At 33.2% G+C, this 26,195-nt stretch overlaps 2 long non-coding RNA genes and 1 pseudogene across 2 annotated transcripts; 2 read left to right on the top strand and 1 right to left on the bottom strand.

The window, feature by feature from the left end:
- Positions 1-1,228: 1,228 nt before the first annotated feature.
- On the bottom strand, positions 1,229-10,941 carry LOC115991046 (annotated as a pseudogene).
- Positions 7,277-8,796, top strand: LOC115992634. Its single transcript, XR_004092582.1, has 3 exons — positions 7,277-7,313; positions 7,832-7,906; positions 8,720-8,796. It is a non-coding gene; the product is annotated as an uncharacterized LOC115992634 (long non-coding RNA).
- LOC115992633 lies at positions 9,242-10,020 on the top strand. Its single transcript, XR_004092581.1, has 3 exons — positions 9,242-9,407; positions 9,708-9,735; positions 9,979-10,020. It is a non-coding gene; the product is annotated as an uncharacterized LOC115992633 (long non-coding RNA).
- Positions 10,942-26,195: the final 15,254 nt, after the last annotated feature.

Below are 26,195 nucleotides of genomic sequence, written 5' to 3'. Positions count from 1 at the left end.
ATCCATAAGGTTCCATCAATATTTCCAAATTATCCATCTCTCTCTCCCTCTCCATGTCTATGTCTCTCTCCATTTCTCTCTCCATCAGACAATGTATGCAATCCTGCTTTGTTCCATAGACTGCTCACAATTTAAAGAAAGTTACTGGTATCTACTACTTTGCTTGCTTGACTAACAAAGGTAACCATCCATTATGACAATAAAGAAAAAGGTTCTAGGCTGTAATTTTTATTTTTCTTTTTTCTTTTTCCAGCTTTGCCCGACCATTTTTCAATGAATTAGCTTGGTTTTCCTGTAAGAAAAGATGGACTACAGTTTCAATTTTTCAAAAGAGTTCACAGTAATGATCTTATAGAGTCAAAATCTATTGTGTATTGATACAATTATTTTTATTGATTTCTTTAGTACTGACTAAATGATCATAAGTGTGTAATTGTGTAGCTTTAATAATCATATTTATCATCACACCCCAAGGAATATATACTATGCGATTCGGTGCCCCTCACTATAAACTGATTGGTCACCTTGTGATTTGGTACTGTTTTAGACCATACAATTCAATGCAATTTTGTCTATGCTATGCTGGGCCTTTTATTCCCATTATGGGCTAGTTTGGACTTGCCCAAATATCTTTCTTTTTTTTCCTTTGTTTTGGGCTGATTTAGAATAGGCCGATGGGATTTTAGTTGTAAAAAGGGTTTTTAGTTGTAAAACTTTTTAGTAATTTTCAATTATTGAAAAATATATATTAAATATATAAAATAAAAATGATAAGAGTATTATTAGGTGCGGTGAAGTGCGGTTTTCTAAAAACAAAACCACACCTCGTTTTTGCACCTCCACCATGGTTGGTGGTGCAGTGACCACATTTAACAGTTGGTTTAGGGGTGATCGGGTAGTTAGGGCCATTTTTTGTACACCCCTAGTCCCAATGTCAATAAAATAGTAGTTCTCACAAAATTTTAAAAAAATAATAAATAAATAAAAAAGAGAGAGATATGTAAAGGACTTCCATCAAATGCAAAACAATGCTCTGTCAAGAAAAATCATATGTTAGCAGAGAGCGTACATGCCGTTAAAATGACCTAAGATTGACAACCAATTTAAGTTATGGATATACTCTTCGATATCTTTACAAACATCATATTAGAGATCCAGTTTACATTCATCACCAAAGATTTATTACTTAAAATGTCTTTGTTGAGGCAATATCCTTATAAGAAATTATAAAAGAAAATTTTAGTTTGCCTAGGCTGTCAAGAGGGAGCTGCCTTCCTTGATGAGAAAAAACACACTGCCACCCTCTTCCATTGAAATTCGAAGTTCTTCATCAAGATATGTGGTAAGTAACCATGATTTAGCATTGCTGTTTAAGAAAGAGAACTTCAATGGTGGCTGGCTGGAAATGGTCTTCGCAACAGATGAAGCTGTGTCTTGAACAGAGTTAAGTAAGCCCTTGAAGGGTGTAAGGTCAATCTTTTGCCCATAAATTCCACATTTTCGGGTATCACTAAGGAGTCAGTTAATTGGGGAATCCCAATAATGATACCTTCTTCAAATTTGATCTGAATAGAGGGAGAAAAAAAAAAAGGAAAGGGCTAATTTAGAGCTAAATCCAAAGCTTCTAAGGTGTGATAGAACAACATGGCCAAAGAGAATCTCTGAATGCAGAAGGTACTTGGAATATAATTTTGATTTGCACCCTATAATGTGTGGCCTTAACAGAGATGTGAACCATATATGTAAGAAATAATCTGTAACTTTAGATTGCTGGACTTGTAGGCATTATTAGTGATTGATGAGAAAGGATAACATTAAAAGAAACGAAAATAAAACCTGCACACTCTTTGGACTTCGGACTTCAAACTTGGCACTGGTACTAATTGAAGTTGTAGCCAATGGCCCAGAAAACTGGACAATATTTTGGACCGTAACATTTTCTGAGTCAATTATTTGTGATATTTCTTCTACCGTCACTAAGGGCAGTGCACCCCTCGACAACAATGGGAATAAACCTGCAAAAGATGTGTACCTGCTCCACATACAAAATTCAAATTCACCATGTCCATGACTATTCTCATGAGTACTTTAAGAAGAAACATGAGAACTCTTATGAGGGAAAAAAAAAATCTTGTTGTTTCATGATATATTTCCAATATTAATTGTTGCTACATCAACTTCCAAAGATAACTACAAACCATTTCTCAACAAATAGCTAACACATTAAGCAACAATGTCATACCAAATCATTTTTTTTTTTTTTTGAGAGAGAGAGATAATTACAATGTGTTGCTAACCCTGTACCTTGAACCCTTCTCCCCTAGACCCCAAATACTTTGTGCATGGGAGGTGCCTATTCGGCTACAAGGCCCTTGGCCAAATCAAATTTTTTAGGTTTTGCTTTAAATTAATTGTCTGTGCCAGACCTATAATGTAAAAATAGCAGAATGCCATATGTAAAAACATTACCAGATCTAGAGACCTCTATGCAAGTATGCATGCCTCACATAACAAGAACTAGATGAGTGTAAAGATGCACCATTCTTGGGTTGATCATTTTGATCCTGGCTACAAAGTTTGTACACAACCCAAGTCCTGTGGAATTTAGCTTTGGTGGATGTCTAAATTCCATGAATGGGGCCAAACCAAATTACAAAGCAACTTGATTATCACAAGTCACAAACAGCCTAGAGTTGGATTCCTATCTGTCTTCTAACACTAACAAGTACATATAAGAAGTCTATTCTACATTAAAAAAATTGTAGTACAAACAGATGTCTTGTCTTTTTTTTTTCTAAGTCTTTTCTACCTAAAACAAATGTAGTTCAAATGGATGTCTTGTCAAAACTTCATAAATTTTGCCTTAAGTGAGTCGCTTAGGCCCTGTTTAGTTTTTTTTTCATTACTCCTCACTCCTCACTCAATTTTTGTCACTCCTCACTCCTCACTCATCACTCATCACTCATCACTTAAAATACCCCAATTTCCACTACCCCACCCGTTTGGACACTGTTTTCACTTTTTATCACTCAAATATTTCAACCTTTTTGTGGGACCCATACCTGATCACCAAGTCAGACCCTTCTGTTAGCCTCATAAAGCATCTCACTAAGCCATTATATGTACCTCTCAAAATGGTTGAAGCTTTTGTTCAATTACTCAGGCACAGATACACACGGAGAACTATATCTTAGACAGAAAACCAAAGAAGCAAAAAGAGAAAATCTTCAAATTTGAAGAAGTTGGTTTCTAAGAAAAATAGGAACAAAAGTAAAATGAAGTGGAAGAAGGAAGAGGGACCCAGCGGTGGCGCGACCCAGAGGCAGCTCAACTCAGCGGCGACGTGACCCAGCCCTGTGTCTTCTTGATTTTTTTTTTTTTTTTTATGGGTCCGAGACTGAGATGATGGTGTCGACAGTGGAAATGGAGAAGAAAAACAGCCCTGTGTCTTCTTTATTTTTTGTGTAGTTGGAGTTGTGTTTGTTTTGGGTTGAGGTTTGTTTTGGAGATTGTTTGAATTGAAAAGTTTATGGGTATTGTTTATGGGTATTGTTTGAATTGAAAAAAAACAAAAAAATTGAAGAAGACCAGACCAGGCCTAACGTGAAAGGGAAAAGAAAAAAAAAAGAAGAAGAAGACCACCCAAACTCACCAAACCCAGTGAAAAAAAAAAAGTCAAAAGTTGCAGCTGTTTCTCTGACCGTGGGTCCCTCAATATGTGTTTAATTACGAAAATGCTATTAGAAACTGAGTTTTGGAAACTGAAAACACCTAAAATGTGTTTTCAGTTTCCATAACTCATCACTCAAAATTAGAGAATTGAGTGATGAAAACAAAAACTGGAAACAAAAACCAAACAGACTTCTCAGTCGTGGGACCCACATTTTTGAGTTATAGGTGATGGAAACAGAGTTATGGGTGATGGAAACACAAAAACCAAACAGCCTCTTAGTTTCACTGTAGTAGAACATGCGGCTCTTGTCTCAACTATGTCATCTGAACATATTTCTTTCAAATCTCATTGTTTATATCTTTGTTTTCACTAAATTACTAATTACCCCAAAACTTAAGCTATTAGAAAATTATGAATTTAATGATTTAATCACTATTTGATCGGGAGTGCCTTTTAACTAGAGCCCATTGGCATTAATCAAGGTGTAAAAGATCAAACTGCAAGGCACAAATACAATCTCATATTGCCAGTTGAATCATGAACACCTACTGGAATGCTTTCTACAAAAATATTCTTACTCTACAAGAATCTTACAAAGCAATTACTATAATATAGAAAAAGTTTATAGGCACAACAAAAATTTCAAAACATTTTCAGAACAACCTTGTTTTGAGTTATGTTGGATCCGGGTATAATCTTTCTTATTTTATTTTAACTTAGGTTAGACTAACACCTCTTTTTTTTTTTTTTTTTGGTAAAAATGTTGTGACTTGTGAAATTATGACCAAAGAAGAACCCATATACAAATAGTCTAATACACCACTCCACCAACAAAAAAATTTCTTAGTTTCCAAACAAGATTCATCGAATGATATTATCCCCTTTCTTACTATCTGGTCTAGAACTCCTAAAATTTTATGAAATTTTCCATTTCCAAAGGAGAAAAACACCAATTGAACCAAGCAAGCAAATTACTTCTCTACTAAGATTTAATTAAACAGGTTTCAGAATTTCTTATCACTTTTAAGCTTTTGATGCACATGTTCATATATGATAATATTAAAGCAGGTAATCCTGAGAGTTCGAACAGTGTAAACAAACACTTACGCGAGAATCCATTTCCCATTGAGAAGAGTCAAGGCCTCAGTGGGTGCAGGGGTGGGATTTTTCGCCTCCAGCTGCGTGATAAGCTTGATAATCTCGGCTCTTGTCTCGCTCGTCGCACTTAGCCCCCAGTTAGTCCCGTGAAACGAGGTCACCAAAGCCTTCTTCAGCCTATCAATCTCGCTTGGCTCCACCGTCTTCACCTCCTTCTTCTCCTCTACCTCCGCCACCGCCACCGCCACCGCGAGCACCTCTTCCTTCTCGGGACCCAACTCCTCTTCGCTCCCCGCCACTACAAAAAACATGACTTGTTTCAACCCACTTTTTTCAAGGGTTCACTGAAAATGGTTGCAACAAACGCTAACAAATTGGCGCGTTAATTAAAATCTGACTAATCTTGTTACCAGGGTCATTAAAACCCTTGAAATAAACTAAAAAACTAAAATCCCGTGTAATTGCTGCCTCCAAATTTTTACATTTTTCAACGAAATTCTAACACAACCCTTAATAAAAGATATCCAAATGTTTCAACCCTCGAAATAAAGTCTCTGTGTCTCCCTAAAACTCAGAATTCAGAAAACCAATTTTCAAATAAAGTCTTTGCTCACTCTCTTAGAAAATTCTCTCTCTCTCTCTCTCTCTCTCTCTCTCTCTCTCACTTTCAAAAACTTTCATGGAGTCCAACAACAACAAAAACACAGAGACCATCAAATTGCTCTGCAGTTATGGCGGGAAAATCCTCCCTCGCTATACTGATGGCACTCTTCGTTACGCCGGTGGCCTGACATGGGTCCTCACCATCGATCGCTCTATTTCTTTCACAGGTTTGTGTGCTCTTCCATTTTCAGATTCGATTTTTGTGAATTCGTTTGGTTTTTTGTGAATAATTAATCAAAAAAAAATTTTTTCTTGTTGTTCTTATTGAGTTAATGGTGAAGCTCGGAGAGTTCTGTGGCTCATCGGTGAATCTTCGGTGTCAATTGCTGATCGGCGACTTGGAAACCCTAATTTCTATCACGTCTGACGATAGGTTGAGGCACAATGGTCGACGATCCTATCTCCGACGAGGACCTGCCGTTGATAGTCAGAGCTTTCTCCTCCGCCCTTTTGTCCGATTACAGGTCTCTCTCTCTGTTTGTTTCTCGAGAAAAAAATTTGAATTTGGAAATTACCTAGTAGAAGTTTGCAAAGAATTTTTTGGTATTCTCTCTTGTTTTCTCTCTCTCATTCTCTCCACTGATATTTCTCTTCCTCGCCAATAATATAATTTGGGGCTAGGGCTTGGATACTTTGGAAATGGAATTACATACCAATCCTTTGGAATCTAAATTATGGTTTGAACATATTATATTGAAGAAATGCTTTAAAAGGAGTTGGTAAGTGTTAATGGTGTAGTATTTCACTAATATCAATTTAAGTATGGGTTGGATCTATGAGGTTTTTTTGTGTTGCTGTGTTTGTTAATTTTAGGTTTCCTGTGGAAACGAGCATTGGTTTATCAATAGTATCAATTTAATTTTTACTTGGTTTGGGTCATTGCAATTCAATGCTCTGTTCAGCTTCTTTACATTGCAGAGATTTTTTACGTTCATTTTGTTTATAAAACTTACTAGAGCTTATGAAGTTTATAAATTCATTTTCAAGTTATGTAGCTTGGAATTGGCAATCTATTTTTCCCTTATATTTGTTATTGTTCTGTTCCATTGAATACATGCTTACTCTGGCTCCTAAGGTTTGTGCATCATATTTTCTGGTTTTAGGACTCCTGTTTCCTTTGTTTTCTGTGTAATGGATTTATTGATAAAAACCAATGTTGATTTTGATGAGAGCCCTTTAATATATGAGGTATATATTGTAGTAATTCTGGTAGTTAGTGTTGAATTTTTTGAGAAGGAATAATGAATTGCATTTAAAAAGTGCAGAAATAATAAGTGTTGATTTGTTACATTAGTCTAATTAGTTTGTTGAAGATTCAAAGCTGAGTTTTGGGACTAAGGCTTTGTTGCTGTACAAAACATGTTGTAGGTTTTGAACCCACAACTTCACTCTCCTTCCATTCTTGTGAGAGTTAGTGTCATTTGAATTATAGCTTATTGGCATACCTATTTTAATGACTCTTGGCTTCTGTCTTTTTCTTGGTGGGGCACCATACAGTTTGGCCACCCTTTGCAAGCTGTCTTGCACCATGTCTTACAAGATGAATGTCCTCTAACTTGCTTGGTTCATGCCTAAATTAGAGTGGTTTGAATTAAGTTGAATTCACTTCAAGGATGAGAAAGAATACAGAGAAAGAAAGGTCAAGGAACTAAAAAGACATGATACTTTGTGATTTGATGGAGAATATGACCCTAGATGGAAGCCAAAATGGCAGAGGATGTTCAGTATTTCTTACCCATGCTCAACGAATTGTTGATTCAAGCTAATTATTTGTGTTTTTTTAACTCCTTTCTAAATGGTGTTCCTATTTCACTTGTCATTGCAACTTTCTCAACGTACTATTGCAGGGTCATTATTAAAGTATCTCTCAAAGTTGCAGGTAATAGTTTCAACCATTTGTTTGGAGAAGTGGAGCCTATAAAGAGCTGGTTATTCACTCATATTTTAGACTTCCTGATTAATGACTTAAGTTGGTTTTATTGATCATTAAATGCCTATATTGATTTAGAGTACGTTTGGATTGCGCTGATTTCCAGGGCGTCTGTGTTTTTCCTTTTTTTTTTTATCCACGCGTTTTTGAAACTTGCGGTTACTGTTCATGCACTATTCAATGAACAATAGCCACAAAGTTTGACTTTTCTAACTTTTTCCAGCCAATCAGTGCACATCGTGTATTGTTCACAGACCCACAAATTAACTTTTCAGCAAGTTTTTTCATTAAAAATGGGTCCCATGATACTATTCACACATTTAAAAATTATTTTGCTATAGTGTTTTTCAGTTTTCAATTTCAGTTTTCAATTTTCAGTTGTATTCAAACGGACCCTTAGTTGTCAATGACTTCTTTTTCTTTTTCTTTTATGTTCAATAGGTTTCTCAGTTTTGTAAATCTTACAGGTTGATGAAGAGCCAGCAATCAGAACAAATACTACCATTTTACTTGGGAATATTGCAAGTCACCTAAATGAAGGGGTTAGTATCAGCAATTTCGGATTCTATTGATTCATTGGCATCCTGAGTAACTTGATATTCTTGTTTGATATGCTTGTTCTCAAATGTCATGCTTTCTTCCTTTTTTTCATTTTGGCCTAATTGGTCATCATAAGCATATTTTGCTAAATGTTCCTTTTGTGAGTTTCAACTGATGGGTTCATATCTACAATGCAAACAAGGAAGAGAGTTTTGATTAATGCATTTACTGTTCGTGCATTGCGTGATACTTTCTCGCCTGCCTGAGGAGCAGGTATCAGAACTCTATGATATTTGTCTGTGGCAACTCTTTCACCTCATTATTCATGAAGTTCTTGGCATTAAAAATATTTCTATGTTTTGTTAATAAAAAAATTATGCATTTTATCTTCCATCTTCAATTCTTTAAATGTTGGATGTTGATTAACTCCAATGTTGTTGTACCAATTAGTTTATGGACCAATTCAAAATTTTATTGTGTCAGGGATCATGGCTCTATGAGCCACCAATGCTTATTATGACGTCACTGAGATTGCAACTCGGATTCTACCGAATGTCGTTGTACTTACCATTGATCCTGACAGGTTAACTATTCTTCAAATGATTTGCCTATTATTATTTTAGCCATTTTCCTGGTGTAAACGTTTGGGGCTGTGCTTTTTTAACACCCATTTCCTTTTATTTAACTGTTTTTGCCTGTCCTATTTTATTTCTTATGCTAATTAAGTCTTCCCCTTTCCAACTAACTATCCAGTGGCCTGTTAATCCTAAGAAATGTTATGCGGTGATTGACAATATTTCATTTCCTGTATGCAGGCTCTCGCTTGATGAACGGTTCATGAACTTATTCTTCTGTCTCTCAAGATTCTGCTTTTTAGGGTGGTTGTTCCTACGTCGGGTTTAAGCCCCAATAGCGAGTTTGATTAAACTAGTGGCCCTATAAAGTTTGTTCTTACATATGAAATAATGGCTCAAGTATGTTTCTTCATTTTTCCTTCCTCAGTTCATCCATCTGTTTGCCTTTTTAGTTGCACTGTTTTTGTATTTTGGAATATTTCTATTTTACTTTATAATACAATTATCACTTTCCCAGGTTATATTTTAATGGATCATTTGATCACATGAATATTGATGCTACCAGGTACCATCCCTTTCTTTCTTAATAAGTTAATATATTAATATATTAAGATACTTATCCCCTGTCCCACATATATTACTGCACCTTTAAATAGTGGTACCTTCTATTGAAATAAATATTTGGTTGATGTAGGTAATGATCTAGTCTATTTTATAAATTGTTGTCAAGAAATTTTAAAGTTGAAATTCAATTGCAGTGTCCAAAATTTGGAAATTATTGAGCCATTTCATTCAAACCTCATTTGGAAGCTGTGTTAATGCAATTGCATTGTTTTTCTTCTAGGTTTTGAAGAAAGACATGGATGTATATCAGCTCCAGTGGTATGGTTATTGTCTGTTTAGGGCCCTTGCATGTTTGCATAAGCAGGTAAGATGCTCCTACAATTGTACATTTAGAGAAGTCTCAAAAAATGCCTAGCTGTAAAGGTCTTTATTTTGTAATTGCATTGAGTGGTTCACAGAGATGTTAAGCTTGGGAACTTCATCTTCTCTTGAAAGCTAAATAAAGGCTATCTCATTGATTTAAATCTTGCCATGGTTGAGTTGCTTATCCTGAGAGTGCTGCCATGCTAAATGTGAATTTTTAAAGAAATCATTTCATTGAATTAAAAGTTAAAAGATCAAAATAATTTAATAGTGTCTCTGTCTTCATTTTTCTTTTTCACAGGATTTGCAAAGCAAGTACACTATTGGAAGTAAGCTCTGCCATTTTAATCCTTATAAGTTGTCCTACATGAATCTTTGTCCACTATATGAGTAATTTCTCTTGTTGGCTACTTAGTTATGTTCTTGAGTTCCACCGTATGAGTCAGCTTATATCTTCTTAAATGACTATATTTTATTGCTGCTTTGTTCCTTGGTTAACTGTGCTGTTATCATAAATATTTAGTTTCTTCGAAATTTCTATCCTTAATTGGCCAATACATGCATCTGTGCAGGTAAATCAAAATCAAGTCATAATGTTTCTTGCTTTGGAGATGATGATGAAGAATAAAATGTATCAAAACTTTTTACTCTTGGATAGATTGGGTCTTTGTACAAATTGTGATTGTTGATATCTTTTCTCTTAAACAATAATTGACATATTGGCAATTTGTATGCGGCCCCTAATCTGTTAATTTGTAGGTTTGAGTTTAGAGATCAAAGAAAGTGTAATTGTAGCGATATACTACTTTTACTATACATCAACATCATAGCATATAATCTCAATAATTGTGAATTTTTGTGTGTAATTGTAGCAATATATAAATATATATATTGCTTTTTTTTGCATGATTGTGGTTTTTTTTTTTTTTTTAATATAATAAAATCTTATTTTGAGGGTCAAGGGACCCCTTAAATAACCTTATTTATCAAGGGTGGTAAATATAAATCTTTTAAACCTTGGTAAAAGGTTATTTAAGAGTCTCTTGACCCTCAAAATAAGATTAGAGCACTTGTTTTGAGGGCCATGAAGGCCATCAAAATTTCTTTTTCGACGGTATATGTTTCGAAGGTCATCAAGGGTCAGTTGGACTCTTGAAATAATTTTTTTCAAGGCTTTTTAATACTTTTTTTAAGGGTTTAGACCCTTGAAAAAAGTTAGATTTGTTGTAGTGCGCTCCGACCCGAAAACTCCGCCTCTCCCGGACCAATTCCCCGGTCCAAATCCGGGTTTCCTCGACCCGTTTCGCTCCGATTTTAACAGAATTTGGCGCAAAAACTGAAGCTCTGGGAGTGAACTGGGTTTGTGGAGTGACCGCTGAGAGAGTGAATTGGCTTAACTGTGACACAAAGGCCATTTTTTCAGCGTTGATTTTGGGTTTTTCCTTGCTTGAGAGAGAACAGTGAACTGAGAGTTAAGAACAGAGAGTAGGGTTAATATATACATCCCACCAGCTTGTCTTGTGAGGAAGCATACCCTCGTAACAGGGTATACTTCCTCGTACTGGGCAACCATACCGCCTACCTAGTTTTGACAACAATGTTGCTAGAAAAGAAACGTGCATGCGCAAATCACTAGGGGACACAGAGGTTGTCCATGTGTTCGACACGTGGATGTGAAGGCATTGGAGGAAAATAAAGCCGACTATAAATGAAAGGACCCTTCATTGTCTTTTGATCATTCATCCATTGATTATGATTATGCTGCCGGGATTTGAACGGCAAAATCAATGATTGTGATTGGGTTGGGACATGGGCAAAGAAAAAAACTAAAAAAACTTTGACACCGAAATAAAGCGGAGCCTGGGCGTCGGCAAATTACATTTTAAAGTCTAAGGCCCATAATAATCTTTCGGCCAGAACAGTCATGGGCTAACACCCAATGCAGCTCCACTTCTATATCTTTTGGACGAGTAATTCTAGTAACCCATCTTTTATTGGATAGGAAATCATATTCTTTCTCTTCTAGAAATGAAATAGCCCATAAGATTATTTTTGGGCTCTGGGACTTTTGCTACGTAAAGTAGGAAAACACCCTACATAGCCCAGAATCTTACACATTGGGCAGCCTTTTGTAATGCTGATGTGACCATATTATCTCTTTACTTCCTAAGTGGGTCATTTAGCCCAGAGTAAGGAGATGGCCTGGTCCATCACTCCATCTAGCTATCTGATTTTCTTCCTCTTAAAAAAAATATTTTTTATTAGGACTTCGATATTGTGTTTTGTCTGACCCTACAATTTGATGAAAAAGTGAGCTTAAAATTAAGGATTTGGTGAATTCAATAGTTAAACTGTGTTTTTTATTGATTTCAATCAATTTTATGGGAATAACCAAGTTTAAATTAAAGACCATAAAATCCCGTACAAATTGATTGTCCTTGAACAGAAGTCATGCCTGAATTGGGCGAATTACTGTGAAAACATGAAAATTGTTTCATTGAATCTTTCATGGAAAATGTGCATTATTGCATTGAAACTTGTGTTACTTTCCCTTAAATTGCCCTTTGTTTGATTTGAATACATGCTAGAAAGTCAAATTTTAATTTTCAAAATTACTTGATTTTTCAGGAAATGTGTGTCATTGCATTCTTTGGGTCCAATTATTTACAATTGAATTGGTCCCACAATTTTTATTGGAGAAGTGTGTGTTCCTTGGAAATTCATTTTTCATTTAATTGAGCGTGTCCAAATTCAATCAAAATCATATTCTTTTTTCATGTTATGCAAATTTTCAATTGATTGTTGTATGAATACACATTTGAATTGCTGTGATCTTGTTCGTGCAATTTTCCAAGATCATGCCGTGTGGCAGCCTATGATGAGCCCAAGTGTCCAAGGTTTTAGAATATCCAAGAGATATTTTCATACAATTTGCCAAGACTATGCCATGTGGTAGCCTATGATGAGGTCAAGTGTCCAAGGTTCTAGAATGTCCAAGAGATATATTAATGTAATTTGGCAAGATCATGCCATGTGGTAGCCTATGATAAAGCCGCGTGCCTAAGATTTTTGAGACCCCACGTGACCCACCCACCCCATATGCTTCCCACCACAAGAAAATCATCTCACACTCTCACTATCTTGGCCGGTCAACTTAGTGGTCCTCTCCACTTTTTCATTTTCATTTTCTCACAAACACAACAAACACTCCTCTCTCACACTCCCTCATTCTCCCACCAATACCCACTCCTCACCACCATCTCCACCATCATTTTTCTAGTAAGTGAAAACTTTTGCGGAAGCAATATAAAACGAAAAATCATATTTTCATTTAAAGATCATTGTACCACACAACCATGGATTCTAAATAGAACAAAATTGCGTACCTCTTTTAGCAACCCAAGCGTGTTGCCTCCCAAGATATTCACGTCTCTCTCTCTATTTCTTTTGAGTTTTCAGAAGACTGCAGTATCACACAATAGTTCTGATGGCCAACCACTAAATATGATATTATAAAATCTTATTTTATAGTAGACTTCTAAAACCCTAGAGAGAGATTGGACATGGGATCCTTAGGGATCCTAATCTTTAGCCGTAGGATTTTATCAATAACCTTTTTGAACGTTATTGACTTAATTTGAAACACTTTCCAAAAATATTTCTTAATTTTCTCAACCATATTAAGAAAATATCTGAACTTCTACATATTGCAATAATGTCCATCAACACATTGCAATTGACCCCTGAAGATTAGAGAATTACAAATGAGGTCTCATTTCATACAATTTTATATCTATGTCCTTCCACCATACTATATTCCCACAAGCCACTAGGACTGGATAAATATCGTTGTCATGTCCCTAACTTATGTGACCCTTAATTTCTTGATTTCATAATTTCTATTGGACTCAACAATATCTTAAAAAAAAAAAAAAACTCTTTAAATATATATATACACAATATTATATATATGAAAAACATTTTTGAAAAATGTCACTAGCCAGTTTTGTTTTGAGTTCAACTTCAATATGAAAATCAACTGAATATACTATCTTCTATAGAGACTGGTGGATTCATTGTTAAGCATTTATATATTTTACTCATTACACACGTAACCCAACATGTCTGTATATAGCCTTTAAAATTGGCATCACCAGTTGACATTGTCAAAGTTATGTGCATAATAAATAAATATACACAAACCCCTCATGTTTGAGGACAATAGAAAAATTGTGATAAAACAACCTTTTAATTAACAATGATCACTCCATAAGATGTCCTTGATCGGATCCAATTCAGTGTATGTACTTGTTACATTACACCCACTTGTTTGCTTAAAGTCACTACTTCAATGATGGAGTAAATCATCCTATCATATAGCAGCACAACAAGTGTAAGTTTCAGTGGTAATATTCAATTAATATCCACAGCCTAAAACAATTTAATAATATATGAAAAATCATTACTCTCTGTCTTTGGTTCCTTAACCATTAACATAATTTTTCCTACAGAGGTGACATCACATGTCACATTTAAACAATGAAATATACCTATAAAAGTTATGAATGTGAAAATATAATTTTATCATCAAATAAAAATGCGTAGTATTGTTTTTGAGGGCACATAATTCTAACAGATCACCGAAAAAAAGTCCTTAGGAACCATTGCATCTTCATCTCTTTTATTTGAGGTAATTCCTAATCTTTTTGGTGGGTTTTTATACTTTTGCTTGAGATTCTTTTAATATAAGCTTTAGAAGTGATATTCTTGTGATTATGTGTATGGGTTTTGACTTGGTGGATTTATTTGATGAGTGAGTTTATGATTTTTACAAATAGTGGCTATCTAAGTTTTGTTATGGTGAAGATTTGGAGGTTTTGGCTTTCTAATGTGAAATAGATGGTAAATATAATTTTTGTAGTTTATTTGGAGCTAGTTTCAAATTGTTTGTCTTGGAGGATATTGTGATTTTGGTGTCATGGATCTCTTGATGATATTGTGCAATTCTTGTAGGAACTACTTATAAAATTTTGAGATTTTGATGTTAGAGAGAATACCTTGAATGACTTGAGTTTATAAATTGCAGTATATGCCTTTTAAATTAAATTGTTGAGAAACTTTGGAAGTGGAATACATTATTTGTGAGGTTAAATATTAGGCTTGCCTAATTAATTGCTTATTTGGCAATTCCTATTTCGTAGCTAGATGCAATTTCAAGTTTTGTGCTTATCTTGATAGGTTGGCTTAGTATTGTTTAGGTTCTAGCTAATCTCCTTTGGAGCTTGGAGAATTAAGCATTTTGCAGGTTGCAAGGTAAGTAGCTTTTTAATGGGATTTTTGAAAAATAACTATGTTGCATAAACGTTGTTTTTGGCTCAAACACATTTTGGAAAATTATTTGTGGGATTATGTTTTCTTAAAAAGTGTTGTGTTGTGATCCTATTACATATGATTATATATAAAAAGCGCATCATGTTTAATATTGCATATGGAGAAAGGTATGAATTGTTGACATGAAAAATATGAGCATCTTTGATTTAATATTTGATAAGGAATTCATGGATTTTATGGTATATTGGAAAATTTAAAAGTGCTTATCTTGTCTTATATTATTTGGGAAATTGATAGAAAATCTTGTTGACAAGGAATGAATTTGGAAACCTTACATACTTTGTGGAAGTTTTGGTTGTTTAAGGTTTTTCTAAAACTACCTAGATATAAACTATGCATTTGAAAGTAAATGTAACCTATGAGCTTTATGTTGTTTTGAACCTATGCCATGTGTGATTTTCCGATGATCACTCGATTTGATTTCTACAGACTTTGTGACAACGGAATCAGATTTAGGTCAGTGCCCTTTCACTTTGACTGACACGTTCTTCCTTGCTGCCCATGGGGGAAGAGGTTCCTTAATTGTTTATGAGTGAGGCTGCTACCCATGGGGCCAAAAGACCACATGCAAAAGAGGTCCTATTTGACGTGTTCTTTCTGCTACCCATGGAGAGAAAAATAAAAACTTGAGAGTATGGGTGAGGCTGCTACTCATGGGGCCAAAAGACTACATACTAGAGAGGATGATATCATATCAATTGTGAATGGGTGGATCCCCTGACTAATCGATGTGATAGTGTGGTATATTTGTGATAATTTGCCTTATGTTAGATTTTATGGTTTTGGAATTATATTGTTAATGCTCCTAGATTATAATATAAAATTTCATGGTATTTATTTTGAGAAGCCGTATTTCATTATTTAATCATTCTTGTCATATTATTATTTAAAATGATCTTGTAATATTCATATTAGAAATTCTTAAACTAACATTCTTTGTAAACTATTCCTCATCATGAAATTAATTATGCTACTTATTGGGCTCTATTTCATCCCATTCTTTTACAAAACTTTTCAGAGTAGGAAACAATCATTTTGAGACAAGTTTTTGTGGCTAATAGTAGTTATACTAACTACTGATGGAGGCTAGACTTTTGTGATTGTGATCTTTAGATGATGTACATCCTGAAGTAGGCTTGACTAATTCTTTTGTATCTAATAGTTGTGAAGATTTTTATTTCCACTGATAGGACAAGTTAATGATTTATAATTATATTTATTCAGACCTCCATTCTTTTGTGGCCAATAGTCCTTGTAATTATTTCATAGAGCTCTGACTTACTGTGTTTCAAAAAAAAAAAAAGTCTTACTTTGGGAGTATCTTTAATAAAATTATCATGAAAATTCTTGATGTTGGTACTTGGAATAAATTGTTTGGATTGAATTTTCAAAAAGGAAAAAAAATCTACAAATACCTTTGGGATGTATTTCTCATGTTTTGGATCCTTTTAGTTTGGGGCGTGACATATTTTCATGCAACAAAGTTACAAACTAAGAAGATTTTTATCTCATGGTGGCCTGGAAACACTTATCCAAATCCAATGCATAGGGCAGGGGTGGAGCTAGGGGGTCAAGGGGGGGCAATTGCCCCCCCGGCCCGCCCAAAAAATACCTTAGTTATTATAGCTAATACTTATTAAATACCCCTATCTACTTTTTGTTTTTGGGTTTATTAAATGTCACTCTATTTCTTTGGTCTTGAAACAGAGCATAACTTCTAAACGAACCATTGAGAAACCTTAAGTCCTCCCCTAGCATGCCATGCATTGAATTTTTTAGTTTGTCCCTACCATATTATAATTTGAACTTTTTATGGGTCCACATTAACCAAAATAATAGAAATTCACATATATTACACTTAGTATTTATCTAATTACTAATAGTTTCAATCATAACTTGAGTTTTGGCTCTAAAAAAAAATTAAAAATAGATCATTCATGTGAGAAATATCTCAATAGATAAATACAATATTATGAATTTAAATTTTTTTTTTTTTTTTTTTGTATAATTACATTAAATATCACTTAGTATTTAAAGGAATAGCTTTTAATTTTTCAAATTGGTCTCAAATATTATATATTCACATAATGTGTGTAAGTGCGTGTATCATATATAAATTTGGCCTCCCTCAACTCAAATCCTGGCTCCGCCACTAACATAGGGTGAATGCAACAAATTGATTCTCTCTTCCATACATAACCAAATTCTTGGCCCCCCAACAAATACCAAAAACCTTACAAGAAAGTCGGTCAAAAACCCAGAAAATAGCCTCCAAAAACCAGCCAAACACCACCAAAAAACCAACACAATCCAAAATCCCAGAAAAATGTCTTTGCAAACCCACTGAAAAACCCACAAAAAGCCATTGGAAAACTCAGAAAAACCGTCCTAAACAGTCTCAAAATAACCCAGTAACATTCAAAAAAGGAATAAAAGATTTAATTGTTGGACTTGTAGGCATAATTAGTAATTGATTATTGAGAAAGGATAACATTAAAATAAACGAATTTAAAACCAGCATACCCTTTGGACTTCGGACTTTAAACATGGCATTGGTACTAATTGAAGTTGTAGCCAATGGCCCAGCAAACTGGACAATATTCTGGACCTTAAAATTTTCTAAGTCAATTGTAACTTGTAAGCACTATGTTTGCTGATTTGATTTAATTTGTATATTTTATATTATTTGGGACACGTTGGTTGTGCCTCTAGGAATAGTTTTTTTTTTTTTTTTAAGTTCCCAATTCTAGTATCTTGAGTTACATCGGAGTATTCCCTAGGGAAAAAAATGGTTACATAGGAGTGAACTTAGAAAAGAAAACAAAAAGCGTTACATAGGAGTGGGAAAAAAATGTGTAAAGTGGTTACAATACAGTTAATTTTTTTTTAGTCTTCTAGAAAATGCAATCAAGGAAGGGCATTAAACCAGGATTAAGTAAGAAGGCCCAAACTCCAAAAAAAAAAAAAAAAAAAAAAAAAAAAGGTAGAGACAAAAAAAGAGAACTGATTCATCAACTTCCTTACAAAAGACTCACGAAAAAAATGGTTATTATTCGGTATTGTGGGAATATACTCCCTCCCTTTCACATAAGAGTGGGTCCCACCCACCATGAGACTCATTCCCATGTGAGAGAGAGGAAGTATACTCTCAGTGTATCTAATAAATTTCCTGCAGAAAGATGGAAGAGATGGATTAGGGACCAAGGGAGTCAATCTTGTACCGAAAGTTGTACTGGTTTAATCAGTAGAACAATATATTTCAGTGCCGGTCAATACTGGTGTACCATTTCAGGTTTACCGTTATTTTTTATATTTATAAATAAATATATATATATATATATATATATGTGTGTGTGTGTGTGTGTGTGTGTGTGTGTATTATAATAAATATAAAAGTTTACCATAAAACATTACCTCAATTCAGAACAAATTATTCATGATTTTAGACTTTAGCATCAATTAAAAGAAAAAAAAAAAAAAACCACACACACACACACAAAATATAAAAAATAGGAAGCTTAATTATTCATTGCATATTAAGAAAACAAATAATACTAATAAGTTAATACAAGTAAATTACCATTCTATCCTTAAAAAAAATTCAAAAATTACAAAACTAAAAAAAAAAAGATTTTTTCCTTAATCGGCCAGTACGCCTGGTATTGCCTAAAATCGGCCGATACGCCTGGTATTTAAACCAGTACAAAACGTTGGCGTTTCGATATCGGTATATGTACCGGTACAATACATACCAGCTAGTACCGGTACGATATTGACCACCTTGTCAAGGACCTCAAGTTAGAGAAATACAAGCTCAACAAGCTAAATGATGAGCAAGCTCATTACATGATAGATAACAAAAAGTGAACTGGGATTAAACTTAGATAAGCATGGTCATTTGTATTTTGATCATTCATTGATTATGCTGCTATTATATCTGAAGAATGATGTGTGTTCACTCTAATCAGCTATTGTACTTGGTTTGGGTCATGGGCAAGCAAAAAACACTTCGACACCGAAATGAGCTGAGCCTGGGCTGTTGACAAATTACATTTTAAAGTTTTAAGGCCCATAACAATCTTTCGGCCAGAAAGAAGAACAAAAACGAATCCCATAACAGTCGTGGGCTAGCGCCTAATGCTGCTCCACTTCTTTATCTTTTGGACGGGTAATTCTAGTAGACCATCTTTTATTTGATAGGAAATTATATTCATTTCCCTTCTATAAATGAAATAGCCCACAATATTATTTTTGGGCTTGTATTTTTGCTATGTAAATTAGGAAAGCACCCTAAATAGCCCACAATCTTGAACATTGGGATATTTTTCATTAAGAAAAAAATAAAATAAAAACTCTATCCAATCGGATTCAAATGGGAAGGACCTGAAATCATTTATATTTTCAACTTGTAAATTTATTTTCAAGAACCTTTGATTCAATGGCATTATGTTGTGTCACATTAAATAAATTCCCTACCTTATTGTGTGTGTGTGTGTATATATATATATATATATATATATATCATATCATATACTATATAATAAAAAGTGAGTTTAGAAGTCGTGGTCATGCGAAGTGGCTTCACTATAAAAGTTAGACTTAGAAGTTATGGTTACACCAAATGGTTTCACAAAATTGCAGAAATTTTTTTAGATTTAAAAAAATATATATCCAATTTTTTTCTTATATTCTTCTCCTATAAATTTTAAGTTGATAGAAATCTTAATTTGATTACAATTCAAATTCTTCATCTAATCTTTTTATTATTAATTTATTTGATACTATTTATTTTTACTTAAAATATATTACTACACAGTCATAAGAAACAAAAAAAGAATAGCAATGTTTTTTTTATAGGAAAAACAACAACGTTATTTGTTCATACTTCATACCAATTTACCAATCTTTTTTTCTTTATTAAAAAAAAAAATTGTAAATAACGTAGTACTCCTAAGGATTTGAGTTTAAAGTCAACATCTTCTCCTTAAAATTGTATATATAATGAAAGAGTATACATATATACTTATACATATATGACCTTTTTCTATTCTACTTTATTATGGGATAGCAACAAACCCATTGATTAAATTAAAAATTTTAATTTCCATAGGATTTAATAACTATATCAAATGGAACTATACCTCTATATATAAGCTTACTCTAATATGTGAATATTTAAATCTCATGTCAACTCAGGTATGCACTATTTCTTCATTATTATTATTTTCATTTTAGTTAAACTATCTTTGTTTAACTTCAAAAAAAAATAATGAAAACTTCTCACACAAGTACTTAAATTCATGAATTCTGCATTAGAAATTGATAGATAGATTAACCTAATTCATAATATTAAAGTTTTGTACTTATTTGATATCTTCTACAATAATTGGTGTAGGTTTTCGTTACATGCTCACATTTACTCACACTTTCATCTCTCAAAGTGACGAAAGAAACATATAGTTATGTTCTTTGTTCTTTTGCTACATTTATATCTTAATTTGTGATTTTTGTTAGTTTCTTAATTTTAAATTATGAATAAGTTTGATTCTATTCTTAATATTAAATTTAAATTATTGTTTATAGGTTTTTAGTTGTGTTATATTCTTCTAAAAAAATAAATAAAATAAAAGAGTTGATATCAATTTGGCAACAAAGCTAAATAGATAAAGCCTAAGAAACATTTACTAATAATAGTTTTATGACTTTATTAGTAACTTTTTATTAACGTGATTTAAACTATACATGTGCTAACTTCTAACTACCAAAACCAAAAATTGAAATACAAATATGTATGAAATACCACTTAGATACCCATACGAATTTAAGGGATTATAACAAGAATTAGCTTGACAGGAATAAAACGACAACACCACCACCACCGACCTACATGCAAGTATTTTTTTTACACTTTACATGCACTTAATTTGTCTATCAAATAATATGTACAGTTAGTTTGGTTTGGTTTTGTATATTACAATTGTTTTCCATATATATTTTTTGGGTTAAATAGTTGAAAAATGTTGAAATAACAAGACTTGCAAGATTAAAAAGAAAATTGATTATGAATGAAAAATGATCTCTCTATTAGGAGTGCCATTGCTTAGAGTTACAAAAAATTCATGCTATAGTTAGAATTAGAAAGGCAAAACTATGTCGTTTGAATTTGAAAGTAAGTTCATAAATATATATTTTTGGCTTTGAAATAATACTATTTAAGCACTTTTGATGATCAATGTTTTTGGAGTTATTATATTTATATATGGTTATAATAAGTATTTTTGGAGTGATTATATTTATTTATATAAGATTATAATTATTTAATCGTTCTTTATTCATTCAACAACATTAGTTATATTTTTATTTTTAGACTAATATATGTTCATTGAGTTGATGTTACACCAACTTATATCTTTATTGGGGCATTTTGACTGAAAAATATACACACACATGTAGCATGATTTTTACTTTCAATTATAAAATAATAAATCATTTAGCTATTAATTTTTTAACAAAAATTATACGTTTTATGAGTTTGCGCTTAACTTTGTTTCTGTAAGGTTGAATTTAATCAACCATTTTGTTGGCTTTATTCGGTGCCAAATTTGCTTGTATTTCAGCAATTAGTAACCCTGTATTTAGGTGGGATTCTTGTAAGGGTAGTAAGTGAGATAGTGTGAAGAAATGCTCAAGAGTGTGCAAGAAAAACAGAGACTCGCAACTGGATCTCGTGGGTGACTCGCGGCTGCAAGCCGCCAGAAGCTGCACACATGCCAGGCATGCCATAAGTTGAAGCGTCATGCTAGCTGGAGCACTATAGGACAAAATAGGATAACTGGCAATTCGGTTATCTCGCGGCTGGAACTCGCGACTCAATCAAGCCGCGAGCCAGCCCTATTTTTAAAAACCTGACCTTTCACATTCCATTCTCACCCTAGTATATATACCCTTGATACCCACGAAAGAAAGAGAGCTTCCAGAGAGAATTTTGAGAGAAAAACCCTAAAGAAAAACAAGATTGATTCATCCACAATCTTTACATAAGAGACTCTTCAAATTCCTCTACTCTCTTCCTCTCTATTGTTAAATCCTTGAGAGGTTTTTTACCAAAACATTTTCTCATCATATCCATTACTGTGAGAGGGCTATTTTGGTGCTTTGGGAAGCAGTTAGGAAGGAACCAATTTCACATTGGTTGATGCTATGGTCAAGTAGCGGAATCCAGGAAGCTAAAAAAGAAATAGGTTCGGCGCAATCTCGTTGGAGCAAGAAGCTTGGAGGGTTTAGATATACTGGGTAGAATAGGTTTGGAGGGTCTATTGCTGTTCATGTATCCCAACTACATTTTCTAGTGGATTACTTATCGCTTGGAGGGCGGTAGAGAGGTTTTACGCCGAGGACTTCGGTTTCCTCTTCGATAACACATCGTTATGTTGTCTTTGTGTTTGCATCTCTTTTCCCTTAATCTATGCCTTTTATTTTCTGCTGTAGATGTGATTTTAATTGGTTTAGATTGTTTACCAATTCTGTTTATAGCTTATGTTCATTTTCCGCACACTTATTGTTTGTCATAAATCTTGAATTGATATTTTTGTTTTTGGGGGTCTAAACGTTCAAGGGTGTTTTATACACTATTTGAACTTTCAGTTTCAATTATTTTATGGATTCATATTTTTCATGAATACACACACACACACATGTAGCATGATTTTTACTTTCAATTAGATAATAATAATTCATTTAGCTATTTTTTTGTTTGTAAAATTATATGTTTTATAAGTTTATACCTAAAACCTTGCAATGCACGGGTCTTAAACTATATATATAGTTGAGTTAAATTTTAAGATAACTCAGCTATCTAGATTTTAGGATACCTACACTATAGAGTTACTAGAATCCTAACAACCATTATTATAAAATAAATAAATAAAAAAGGGTAAATTACAAATTTAGTCCCTACTATTTTTGCTAAATGTCAATTTGATTCTCAACATTTCAAATGTGTCAATTTAGTCCTTAACCTTTTGTTATTGGGTCAAATTAGTCCTTACCTTTAAGTGGTGAATGGAAAATGCTGACGTGGCAAATAGCAAAAGTAAAAAAAATAATTTTTATGCTAACTTAGATGCCTAGTGTGCTGCTAACTAGGATTAAACTTAAAAAATAAAAACAAAAACTAAGGGGTCCTACATTTGGATCAAAATCCCTGAATCAATCATGCCCCTAACCCCAATATGTTACACGTTTTGGTCCAGAGAGAAGAGAACATACTGAAATTTGCTGGCCTGACCCTAAATCAACCGCCCGAACCTGCCCATTTTGTTTCAAATTAAATATGGGTCAACCCATGGCCTGCCCATTTTTTTGTGGGCCAACCAGACCCAATCCGCGGCCCGCCCACTTTTTGAACCTTTTTTTTCCCTAAAAACTATATGGCATTATGGCAAGGTGTAAGTTTTGTCACGAATTGCCAAAGGGAGAGATTGTTAGGTTCTAAAAGTTTAGAACAATTGGCAAATCGTGAACACAAAATTGTCTAGATATAGATCCTAGAGTCTATAGGTATTATTAGACAATACTCAAGGTGATACAAGTTAAGATTCAAGAATATAAAAGCTACAGAAAGAAGGGTTCAGAAATTGCCTGGTTCGACTAATGGAGAAACAGGCTCGATCGATCGAAACAGGTATCTGTAGAATTCTATTTCAGCCCAAACTCTACTTAAACGTATTGGGTTTCAAGTAAAACACTACAATTATATAAAGAAAACCCTAAGTACATTTTCATAAGGCTTTTCAAAGAGAGAATAGTGTGCCTCTTTTGTAAATCTAGGGTTTTGTACCCAAAAACTCTCTAAAGTCTTCTACCGGTGTTATTCCTTAAAGAACCTCAAGATCCGGTGTTGTAGAAGTTGCTTCATACAAGATCAACGTCTAACGAGATCCAAAACTTTTGAATGGAATCTCAAAGTCGCAAGTGTGGGTGTTTGTGTTGCAAAGGCCTAATAGAGAAGGAGTCTATGGATTTAAAGCTTGCATGTGGTCATGTCAGTAAGTTCTACATATGGTAGCAATAGGATGTTAGTGGTTTAAGTCTTATTGTAAACTTTGATTCTCTATAGTAGATTTTCTTTTTACCTTGAGGATAGCTAGGTTAAATCCTCCCCAGGTTTTTTACCGGTTTGGTTTTCTTAGGTCATCATATCGTTGTGTTATTTACTTTTCCGCTGCTTTGCATGATATGATTGTTTTGTTTTAACCTAGATCTGAATAATAAACCTAAGTATTCTCTTAGTTAATTAATTAGGTTAAACAATCTAGTTTACAAGGATCTAAAACCTAACAAGTGGTATTAAAGCAGGTTAGCTCTTGTTTTTAGGTTTCTTGACCTAGAGTTGATCCTTGATCCCTATTATCTTGGATAATTTTAAGTGTCTTACTGTTTTTTATTGTGATGATTTGAATAAAAATGACACTATTGTTTTACTTGATCTTTTTTAGGCTTGTGAAAGGAATTTGCAGTATTTCAGTCTTTCTTAGAAGATTATCCCTCAAATATACTCTGCTTCACATGGATTTTCACCTACAAAGCCGAAGACTCGTTCTATATGGGTGAGAAAAGATTCTCTAAGGTGAGTGTTGCTGACTTGTCCCTGATTTAATTCTTTCAATTATTTGTGGACATGTTTACTTTTAGTTTTTAGTTGTTTTATTTTCTTAGGTTGTTTTGATTATTCAAAAATCCAAAAACATTGAAAATTTTCAAAAAGACAAAAATATTTGATTTTGTGTCTTGTTTATTTGTTTTGAAGATTACATGAGTTATAATATCTCTCTTTTTATTTAGAACATGCTTGACATTGTGGAAAAACTTGAATAGTATGTGTTATATAAGTGCTAAGCTATTTCTGATTTTGTATGAGTATGTACTAGTTTGTACATGTACTCAAGGGTTAATTAAGAAATTGATTTTTTTTTTGTGTACCCTTTATAGCTTAGTTAAGCACTGTCATGTATTGCATTTGCATTTTTCATCATTTAGCATAATGTGTGCTTTTAGTTTTGGTCATAAAAAATTTTTTGAAATCAAAAAGATTTTTATTTCTTTTGTATTACAAATCATGAATATATAATTGAGGTTGGCCTATTATCTTTGCATAACATGCCTGTGTACCTTGTTTAGCTTAGATGAGCCTTTTTTTGCTTAGATGAGCCTTTTTTTTTTCACTTTTCTAGTTTTAACTATGTAGTGCATGTTTGTGTGAGTGTTTATAGTTTTTGAAAATATGCTCTTGATTTTGAAGTCACATGATTTGATTGTAAGAACTAAAAAATCCTAAGAGAAAGGCATAAAAAACCATCTCACCACTGTTTACTAGCCAATCATAAACACCTTAGTGCATATCATAAGATTTTGTACTTGAGAAAGTGTAGCACATGCACAAAAAAAAAAAAAAAAAAAATTTAAAAATCTACATTCAATAAGGCAAAATAAAAAAATATGCATGATTGCAAGCTTGTTTTCTAGAAGATGTGGGAGTTATAGGATGTAACTCTTTAGGTGATAGTCACTTTCAAACGTTTGTGATGGATAATGTAGAAATTTTGATTGATTACTATCTACATCTCACCTTATATGTATCTCATGTTCTTACTAGTTGCACACACATCACAAGTAAGTCTTTTCTAAATCTTGTACATAAAATTGTGTGTGAATTTGGTTTGGTCATCCAAGATTATATATTCTATGATTTTGATACAAAATATATTCATTGGTTTAAATTTTGGGGTAAAAAGTGTGAAAATCTTGTTTTTGAAGCTTTGGGTTGAAAACAAACGTTTTTGAAAAACTTTTAAACTCATTCTCATGCATTTCATTCATGAAATTATTTGGTTTAAGTGTTTTCTGCATAAAACTTCTGCTGTTTTTCAAAAAATTTAGTTTTCCAGAATTTCGACCAATCAAGTGTGATTTTTGATTAATCGAAAATTTCCAAGTTTTTGAATCTTGCTTCTGCCTGACTCGATTGGTATTCGATCGATGCTTAACCGATTGAAACTAAAAAATTTTCAATTTCTAAATTTTTGACCAAATTTTTTTTTCATGCATCATTTATATTTAGGATTCACATGCATTGCATTGTTTTCTGTATCCATTTTGCATTTTTACAGTCATATCTCTCATCGTTTTCACACATAATATGCATACACTTTGCTAAATTGGGTACTCAACTTGATCTAAAAATTGATTGATTAATTTTTGAGTCCTTTGTACATTTTAGTATATGCTATTTTTCTTGATGTGTGAAATGTTGAAAATTGAAAATATTTTTTTAGAAATATGATAGATAATCAATGTGCAAATATTTTCTCTTAAACATATTGCATGCATATATTTATAG

Source organism: Quercus lobata, chromosome 5 (assembly GCF_001633185.2).
Source record: "Quercus lobata isolate SW786 chromosome 5, ValleyOak3.0 Primary Assembly, whole genome shotgun sequence".
Classification (NCBI taxonomy): Eukaryota; Viridiplantae; Streptophyta; class Magnoliopsida; order Fagales; family Fagaceae; genus Quercus; species Quercus lobata.
The sequence above is the reverse complement of the archived record's forward strand: the minus strand, read 5'-3'. Positions and strand labels throughout refer to the sequence as shown.